Source organism: Perissodus microlepis, chromosome 23 (genome assembly GCF_051167445.1).
Source record: "Perissodus microlepis isolate ML-2025 ecotype Zambia chromosome 23, ASM5116744v1, whole genome shotgun sequence".
In the NCBI taxonomy this organism is placed as follows: domain Eukaryota; kingdom Metazoa; phylum Chordata; class Actinopteri; order Cichliformes; family Cichlidae; genus Perissodus; species Perissodus microlepis.
This window is the reverse complement of record NC_140482.1, coordinates 13,951,267-13,959,668: the sequence shown is the minus strand read 5'-3', so window position 1 is coordinate 13,959,668 and position 8,402 is coordinate 13,951,267. Positions and strand designations below refer to the sequence as shown.

The window sequence follows — 8,402 nt, the reverse complement described above, 5'->3', positions numbered from 1 at the left end:
TTCCTATACTTTACAAATCCTCCTTTTGTCTAATCTTGCTTCTTATTTTTGCTTTGCTTACTTTGAGGGAGCACTCCACAGCATTTGGTTTCAAGGAAAAGCCCTCCACACACATTTGATAGGCAGTTTGCAAGTTGGAGAACTCCACTTGAACACTAACTACCCATTTTTAGTGTTAGTTATCCTCTGTATTCACAAGAGCAATTTTCACCAAGGAGGGGGGGAATGATTTTGCTTCATCAAGAAGAAGCGGATCTTCTAAAAACAGTCATTCTGTTTCCTGCTTCTTCCCCCTCTTCCGCTTTACATCTCGAGAGACAGTTGCAGCCTGATTCTCTCGATGAAGTGGCTCTCCAAACTTACATCATGCATTGTTTTGCCGGCTGGTATGCTTTACGGGCTCTTGGCCCATTGGGGTGCTAGATTGAGTGCGTGTAGGTTAGTGGGTGGGCAGCAGAAGTGGGTTCTTGGTGAGGGGCAGTAAATGCTGGAATTCCTAATAGAAGGTAATTGAAATGAGCACTTAGAAGCCATTGGCTGGCATTTTCCTCGTGCACAGTGAAGGGCTGTGGTAATCATGTGCTAGACTCTGTTGTACTCTATGTGCAACAGAAGGGCTCATTAGTGGATACTATGCATTATATAGGTGTACATTTATCCTCGACAGCAAGAAGACAAAGCTCATGAGCTCACTCAGATAACTATCTCAGGATTTTTTCTCAGATATTGCAGTGAGCATTTGTCACTGGTGGGCAGAAAGCAGCAGCCTTGAAAAGTTTCACTGAAATGTCACAAAATTTGATGAGTAGGCTGCTCGAGTGTGTTAAGGGGATGTGCTTACAGAAAGAGCCTCCACTTCAGTATTCCTTCTCTTTCTGTCTGCCTTCTCTTGCTGTTTCTGTCCTTGGCTCTCAGGACAAATAGTACCCTTACCCTCAGCTACTTTTTCCACCCCTATACAGACTGGAGCAGTTGTTACAAGCTTTCAGCGGACTCTTCATGCAAGACAAGGCCTTGTTCCATTTGTTGAAAAGCATAAAGTAGACAATTCTCAGAATATGTTGAGTGTGAGGTATTGTAACTACAATGAATGACATGTTGTCAGGAGAGTGGTGAAATGGTCAGAAAATTGTGCTCTCTGGAAAAATAATGCTTCCATTGTGCTGCACAAGGCCATACAAGCACAGGGGCGACCTTGGGATGAGAACAACTTAATTTAAGAAAGTAGGAGAGAAAAAAACAAAAGAGATAAAGGTTCTGCCTGAGAAGCAGAGCATGTGATCCAGTTTTGATAATCCGCACATTTAAATGGTTGGACAACAACAACCCTGAAATACTGTAGCTGTGGACTTCGCTCAATCAATCGCAATATCTTTCATGAGCAAACAGAACCTCCGGTGCTGCTGCTTAGGACTGGGTTAACAATCAGATTAAAAGCTTGACAAGTGAGAGCTGGACTAATGCCAGGTGATGGGAGCAGTTTGTGGCCCTACCAATAGTGGGCAGAAGAACAAGGCAGAAGTGCCCCACTGCCAACAAATAGGGGGTCGGGGTGGAAGATGGAGGAATGTTGAAAGCATCCCAGTCCCAGAACACATCTGGTAATTCACCAGTTTCCATTATGAAATTCCATTACATCCCCCCACCTTTCTTTGTCTATCCTACATTTGTTCCCCTGTCCTCTTCTCCTTGTAATCAGCTACTCTCCATCTTCCTCACTTTCACTCAAACAAAACGATTGCTCAGCAGAAGCCCTTCTCGCTGTAGAATATTTCTGTTTCGCTTCACTTATGTTTCCACGTGCTCACCAAAGCTGAGGAAGAAATAAACAGAAGAAGGTAAGGATTTAAACACAGACACACACACATGCACACACAGACTGAGGAGATGTCTTTGTCAGCAAGAGAAAGACATGAGTGGGCTGGCGCACTAATCATCGATCGGATGATTAAGGCAGATGAGGAGGGCTTTTTCCCTCAGTGAAGGATCTGATTGTTGGTCTCCTCCCGCCTAGTGTCCAGGGAGCACGCCGGCGGCAGCGGATCAGGATCAATACACTCAATCACTGCTGAGAGGGCCAGCGTCAGTCACGCTGTGCCAGACTATTAGAACCAAGTAGGCAGACAGTGAATAAGTCCATGCTTCCCTGGTCCCAACTCACACCACAGGGGGAAGCAATGAAGTAGCTGGCTGGAGTGTGTGTGTGTGTGTGTGTGCACAGTTATCACACGTGTTTCTGTTAAAGGACCAGTGCAACATTTTGAGAATAATTGCTCTGTTTTTGTCTAGAATTAGACAAAAAGATTGATACATCTCTGAAATCAAAACTCAAGAGTCCTAGCAAAGAGACAGCTTAAACTACACGGTGTTAGTCGGGCTCTGTCAAAAGCAACATTCACCTATAAACATATTAAAGCCCACCGATGTGCTTAAGATTCTAAATGACCTAAATGCTAGCTAGAGCTTCAGATTTGTGCAGCTTGGGCCATAATTTTACAATTATGCACTCTGAATTTGAACCAACTGCAGTGGGCTTGTCCATCTGCAAGGTAGCGATAGAACAAACTAAAGTGTTGTGCCTTTTTGAATATTGATATTGTAGTTTTACTTGCTGTCTCACATGGACCGACTTTCCTATTGTTGGTATCAGTCCTGAATTCAGTTTTAGTTTAGTTTACGTAGGGATAAATATGTTAAATGAACAAGGCAATTCACAGCCTCACAGTTTGCAATGTCAGTGGTTAGTTGCCCATTTGAAACACAAGAAAATCAATGATGTGCTCAATCTTTATAATAAATACACAGATTGAAACACAACAAAATACTTGATAATACTCATTTCCAAATTTCAACCAACTATTTTTAGTTTTGCCCCTATCTCTCCTCTTCCATTTGCTCTAAGTCTATATACTGTGGTTTGAAAGAATAATAAAAGTACGATTTTGAACTAGCCTTGAAACACAATAATAATGGAAATTGTTCTTTTGATTGCCACAAACAAGCTCTCGACCCTATTTCTCTATTTCCAACAGTTGGTTGTGATGTAAAATGTAAATAAATGTAAATAAAACTATAATTCAATGGCTAGCAAATACTTTAATCTCTCTATATTGAAAATTTTACAAAGGTAGTATTTGAAGTGTAATTTTTTAAAACAAATTTCATTGCTTCTTCTTTGAATAGCATGCTAAGTGTTTTGGATCTGAGGAGAACCATCGACAGAACCATCCATTGTGAACACAAACCTTCCACTCCTTACTATGCCATTTAACTGTGGCTTGTGTACTATTGCATCCTGAGATGATAGATTTGGGTTTCTAACTGTTAGAAAAATAAAATAATTTTTTTTATAATTAAAATCACCAGACAGTCTTCCATGTTTCTCAGCTCTCAGTACAAATGGAATGTCCAAGGAACTCAGTGAAGACCAAAGAAGTAAAACTGTAGATTTACACAAGTTGGGAAGGTTTCTTGGATGGTTTAAAAAGTACTTTTAATTACTCTAGGAAAAACAAGTAGGCCCGCAGAGCGAGAGCGAAGTGCTCTAATGGGGTGATATGGTACTGCAAGGTCATTAAGATAAGATGGGGCCTGATTATTTAAGTCCTTGTATGTGAGGAGCAGAATTTTGAATTCAATTCTGGATTTAACAGGGAGCCAATGAAGAAAAGCCAATATAGGAGAAATATGCTCTCTCTTTCTAGCCCCTGTCAGTACTCTTGCTGCAGCATTTTGGATTAACTGAAGGCTTTTCAGGGAGTTTTTGGGACATCGTGATAATAATGAATTACAGTACACTCGGAAAAATTATGGTTCTTAAATGGTTCTTCAGATGTCTTCATGGTTCTTTAAAGAACCATCATACGTCAAAGAACCTTTTTATTTTGTGGATGGTTCTTCAGCTATTACAAATGGTTCTTTAAAGAACAAAAGGTTCTTCATCCTTAGCAAACTAAGTTTGATGGTGTAAATGGCATAAATATTTATTCACTATAACGAGGCTGTGAATTATACTGTGTGTTTTCTTTGTGTGCAACCCTCCCCCTTCGCACACACGTGTGAAGGGGGAGGGTGGGTTACCTGGCAATTACCCTTTAAGAGAAGATGGTAGGAAACTGAATATTCAAATAAAAGTTAGAAATATTTGCTTAAAAATATACTGGTGGCAGGGGTGGGGGGGGGAGCCTAAAGACCCTAACCCCCCCCCCCCCACACACACACACACACCCCTAACCCCGCAAACCCATTATGAATATGGTGAGTTAACAAACAGTAGACACAATACACACATTCAAATACTGTACTTTAGTTTTAAATTTTAATAAAGTATTACTATTTTCTACTCCAAGGCATTACTTTTGAGATTATTATATATTTTTGAAATTATAGCATAATGATAATACTAGTTATTGTAAACTTTACAAACAACCCAGCAGTATGTAAAGTCAAATTATAAAATACAAGTAAATAACAATTGCAGAACAGAATGTCAGTGTAATGAACACACACTTTGTTTTGACAAAGCACACTGCTTAGGTAAATGATCTGGGTAGTTGTTCATCACTGAGCAATTTGTTAATATGTGTTTCGAGCCAAATAAATGACAGGGAGAGAGAGAGTGACGTCAGAACACGTCATACTATAACCTCCCGGGAGCGGACGGAGGGGGTCAGTCGTTGGGATGCGCATGCGCAGACAGAGTGCGCGAGCGGCGGGCCTTGACCTTTCGGGAAAACACTTTCTCACAGCCGGTGACAGCGAGGCGGATAACAGTCTTCAGTACCTGCTGGACTTTGAAGCTCTGGATTCCGGGACTGTTGGAAAAGGTAAAACATTTTCATTAAAACCTTATTACTGTTTTGTTTTTGTTACTCGTCATTGTAGCTTGCTGTTAATGTTGTGCTAACAGTAGCGATTAGTTAGATACGTTAGCCGTTGACGTCAGCGCAATTTAGTATCCGGTATACAGAAACTGTTTTCCTAACAAAACCACTGTTATAATTAAGTGAAGGTGCTCCCAGCTATTTTGAACCTTTGGCTTCTAAAATATGTGGTTCAATTGCGTGCTGCGTACATAACCTAATGTCAGCTAGACCGAAATTAAAATTTAATATATTGTTAAAGTCACTAAAATGGCGCCTGAAGCCTGTTGTGATGTGAGCTCTGTGTCTGCTCTGGAAACTCTGAAACTCTGTAGATCTGAGCCGTACATTAAATACTCACATGAACCTGTACTTTGAATTCTGTATGAGCTGTATAAAATACAGCTATGCATAAGTGTTTTGAATGAATAATTAGATTAGATAACTCTTTATTGTCTAATATAGAAATGAATAGAAATGTGACATGAGAAGGTGTGTCTTTGACTGTTCCTGTATAACTTATTTTCGGACTAGTTGACAAGTTATGCTCCGGTCATTTTATGTTTCCAAGATAGATGTTCTTTTGTAATATAGTTAAATTTTCTTTGTATATTTCATTTATCCACCATCATACATCATACATACAAGCTAAGAAGAGGTCGTTATACTAACAAGAGGTATCAACGCTGGGCCAAAGTTCAGCACATGGTTAAAGTTTGTAATCCAGCCAGGGTGTAAATATCACTCAGCAGCCAGAGCTGAAGCAGGTAGCATCAACACATAAATCTACTCTACCCGGCTTAAATCACAAGACCACCTCTGACCAAAAAGCTGTAGATTTTTCTTGTTTGCACAAATTAATCCAGATTCACATTGTGTTCACAGCTCCAACAAAATGAGGAAGAGGAGGGGGAGAAACACCATTAGGTTGAATTAGAATTGGATGGAAGGCGAGGATAAGGAGAAGGAAGCTTAGGATGAGGAGGAAGAGAAGCAGCAGGAGCATCTTTAGGGATCCCTATGATGTCATTGAGGTTTGTTTCATTAATATGGTCCTCTCACAAAGAAAGATGACTTGTTTTAGTTCACCTACTTCCTGTATTAAATAGTGATGTGCAAAATGTTGTGAAAAACCATGGAGCAGGTACGTATAGTGCAACTGCAGGTAAATGAACATCAAATCTCTAAGACAGACTGAAATCTGTATATTTATCACCCTTATGATAAAACCCATGTCAGCCATTGGTTTATGGACTTTGTATTTTGAAGCCTCAACATTTTCTTTATTGCTGTTGCTATGTTGGGACCATATTAGGATGAGGGATCAGAATCTGGAGTCATGCACACTATTGTTTCATTTAGTGTGTATCCATAAGATTCGTACAGCAGATCCAAGTTGTGCCTTGAAAACAGGAAAGTCGTCTGCATAGAGGAGAACTTTAATAGCAGGCTTGTACAAAGTGAGGCTTTGTGCTCACATTTGCTGCAAACACTCGTTTTACCCTGTTTTGATGCAGAATTAATTTGAAATCAGGCAAGAACTGGACTTGTTTTTTATAATGTGTTCTTGTGAATTGATTGTGTATCGCATATGTTTGATTTGACTTTCTGCAAGACAACAGTCGTCCGCTGGCCAAAAAAGTTTTCCAAATACCTCCACGTGATCTAGCCTGGATTTAGAAAAGAATAGCACAAAAAATCTGCACCTCCTGCTTCAGATGCAATTTGTGTTTCTGTGTTCAGAGGCAGCGGCGAGAGGGGAGACCTCGGATCATCCAGCTGGAGAGCCTGACCAGGAGGAGTCGAACATTAACTCAGCTCTTCCAGGGCACCCTGCAGACTCGGCTGTTGGCATCGGCGAGGGATGACGTGAACGTCAAACTGGTCCATCACAGGTCAACTGCAGGTATGCGAGTCCGACCTTCTGAGGAGGGTTTCACTTTTCTCTCTTCTTTATAATTGACTCTTTTCTCTCTCTCTTTCAGCTCCTTGTCTCAGAGTGGGAGGGATTTGAAGCACAAAGGGAGGAACTTGTCATTTGGTTGGCTGATATGGATGTCCGCCTGAGTGAGGTTGACCAGCTGACAGGAAACACCAGTGAAAAACTGAAACAACTGCAGGTGTGGGCTTGTTTTGATATGACATATATTTGATATGATACATACGTCAGAGACATTATCCTAAACTGGACTAACAAAGGACCATGAGTACAACATGAAATGTACATTACATAGCGTAAGGCTGAAGTTCATTGATCATTTTAATCATAAACTTGTTGTTGAAATATTTTTATTGAACATGCAAGCATCTGCTGATGAAAATGTGTTGATTTATTGGTCTGTTATGAAGCTATTGCTATTTCTAATGTGTTTTATCACTTTCTGATGTTTTATTAATTAAACAATACATGTATTAATTGTTGTGTTATCTGTAGATATAGTATTTATATATATTTATTTATAGTATAGCAAATATATTTAATTATTACTGTTTAAAACACTAATATGTGACATGTATTAGTAGTGATGTTGTGCTGAGGGTTAAAATGCCTTTTTGTCTTTTGGTAACTACAAAATGACAATAAACCATTAATATATGTCTATGCTGTGCTCGTATTTATTTTACCCTACTCAAATTCAATTTATGATACATTTTATTTTGAAAGATTTAAAATGTTTTTTTAGAGAACCATTTGAAGGATCTTTTTAAAAATGGTTCTTTGGGGCACCTTTAAAGGTTCTTCAATGAACCACTGAAAGAAATGGTTCTTCAAAGAACCATTGTTTGAAAGGTTCTTTGTGGCACCAAAAAAGGTTCTTCTATGGCATCAGTCTAAAGAACCACTTTTGGTTCCAGTTGGCACCTTTATTTTTCTGAGTGTAGTCCAGCCTGGAAGTAATAACTGCATGAACTAGCTTTTCAGCGTCACTCTGAGACAGGGTATTTCTAATTTCAGAGATTTTGCGCAAATGGAAGAAAGCAGTCTTATATATTTGTTTAATATGTGCATTGAAGGACATGTCTTGGTCAAAAATGACTCCAAGGTTCCTCACTGTGTTACTGGAGGCCAAGGTAACGCCATCCAGAGTAAGAATCTGTTTAGATACCATATTTCTAAGATGAAAATCTTAGAAATATGGTATCTAAACAGATTCTTACTCTGGATGGCCGAGTAAAAAAACCTCAGTTTTATCTGAATTAAGAAGCAGAAAGTTAGTGGCCATCCAGGTCTTTATGTCTTTAAGACATTCCTGCAGTTTAACTAATTGGTGTGTGTTATCTGGCTTCATGAATAGATAGAGCTGGGTGTCATCTGCATAGCAGTGAAAATGTATGCTATGTCTTCTGGTGATACTGCCTAATGGAAGCATGTATAATGTAAACAGAATTGGTCCTAGCACTGAACCCTGTAGAACTCCATAATTAACCTCAGCGTGTGAAGAAGACTCTCCATTTACATGTACAAATTGGGGTCTGTTAGATAGATATGATACAAACCACTGCAGCGCAGTACCTGAAATACCTACAGCATGCTCTAAT

At 39.5% G+C, this 8,402-nt stretch overlaps 1 long non-coding RNA gene across 1 annotated transcript; it reads left to right on the top strand.

Moving 5' to 3' along the window:
* Positions 1-4,740: 4,740 nt before the first annotated feature.
* Positions 4,741-6,890, top strand: LOC146361037 (uncharacterized). The gene is made up of 3 exons (XR_014799467.1): positions 4,741-5,896; positions 6,606-6,768; positions 6,848-6,890. It is a non-coding gene; the product is annotated as an uncharacterized LOC146361037 (long non-coding RNA).
* Positions 6,891-8,402: the final 1,512 nt, after the last annotated feature.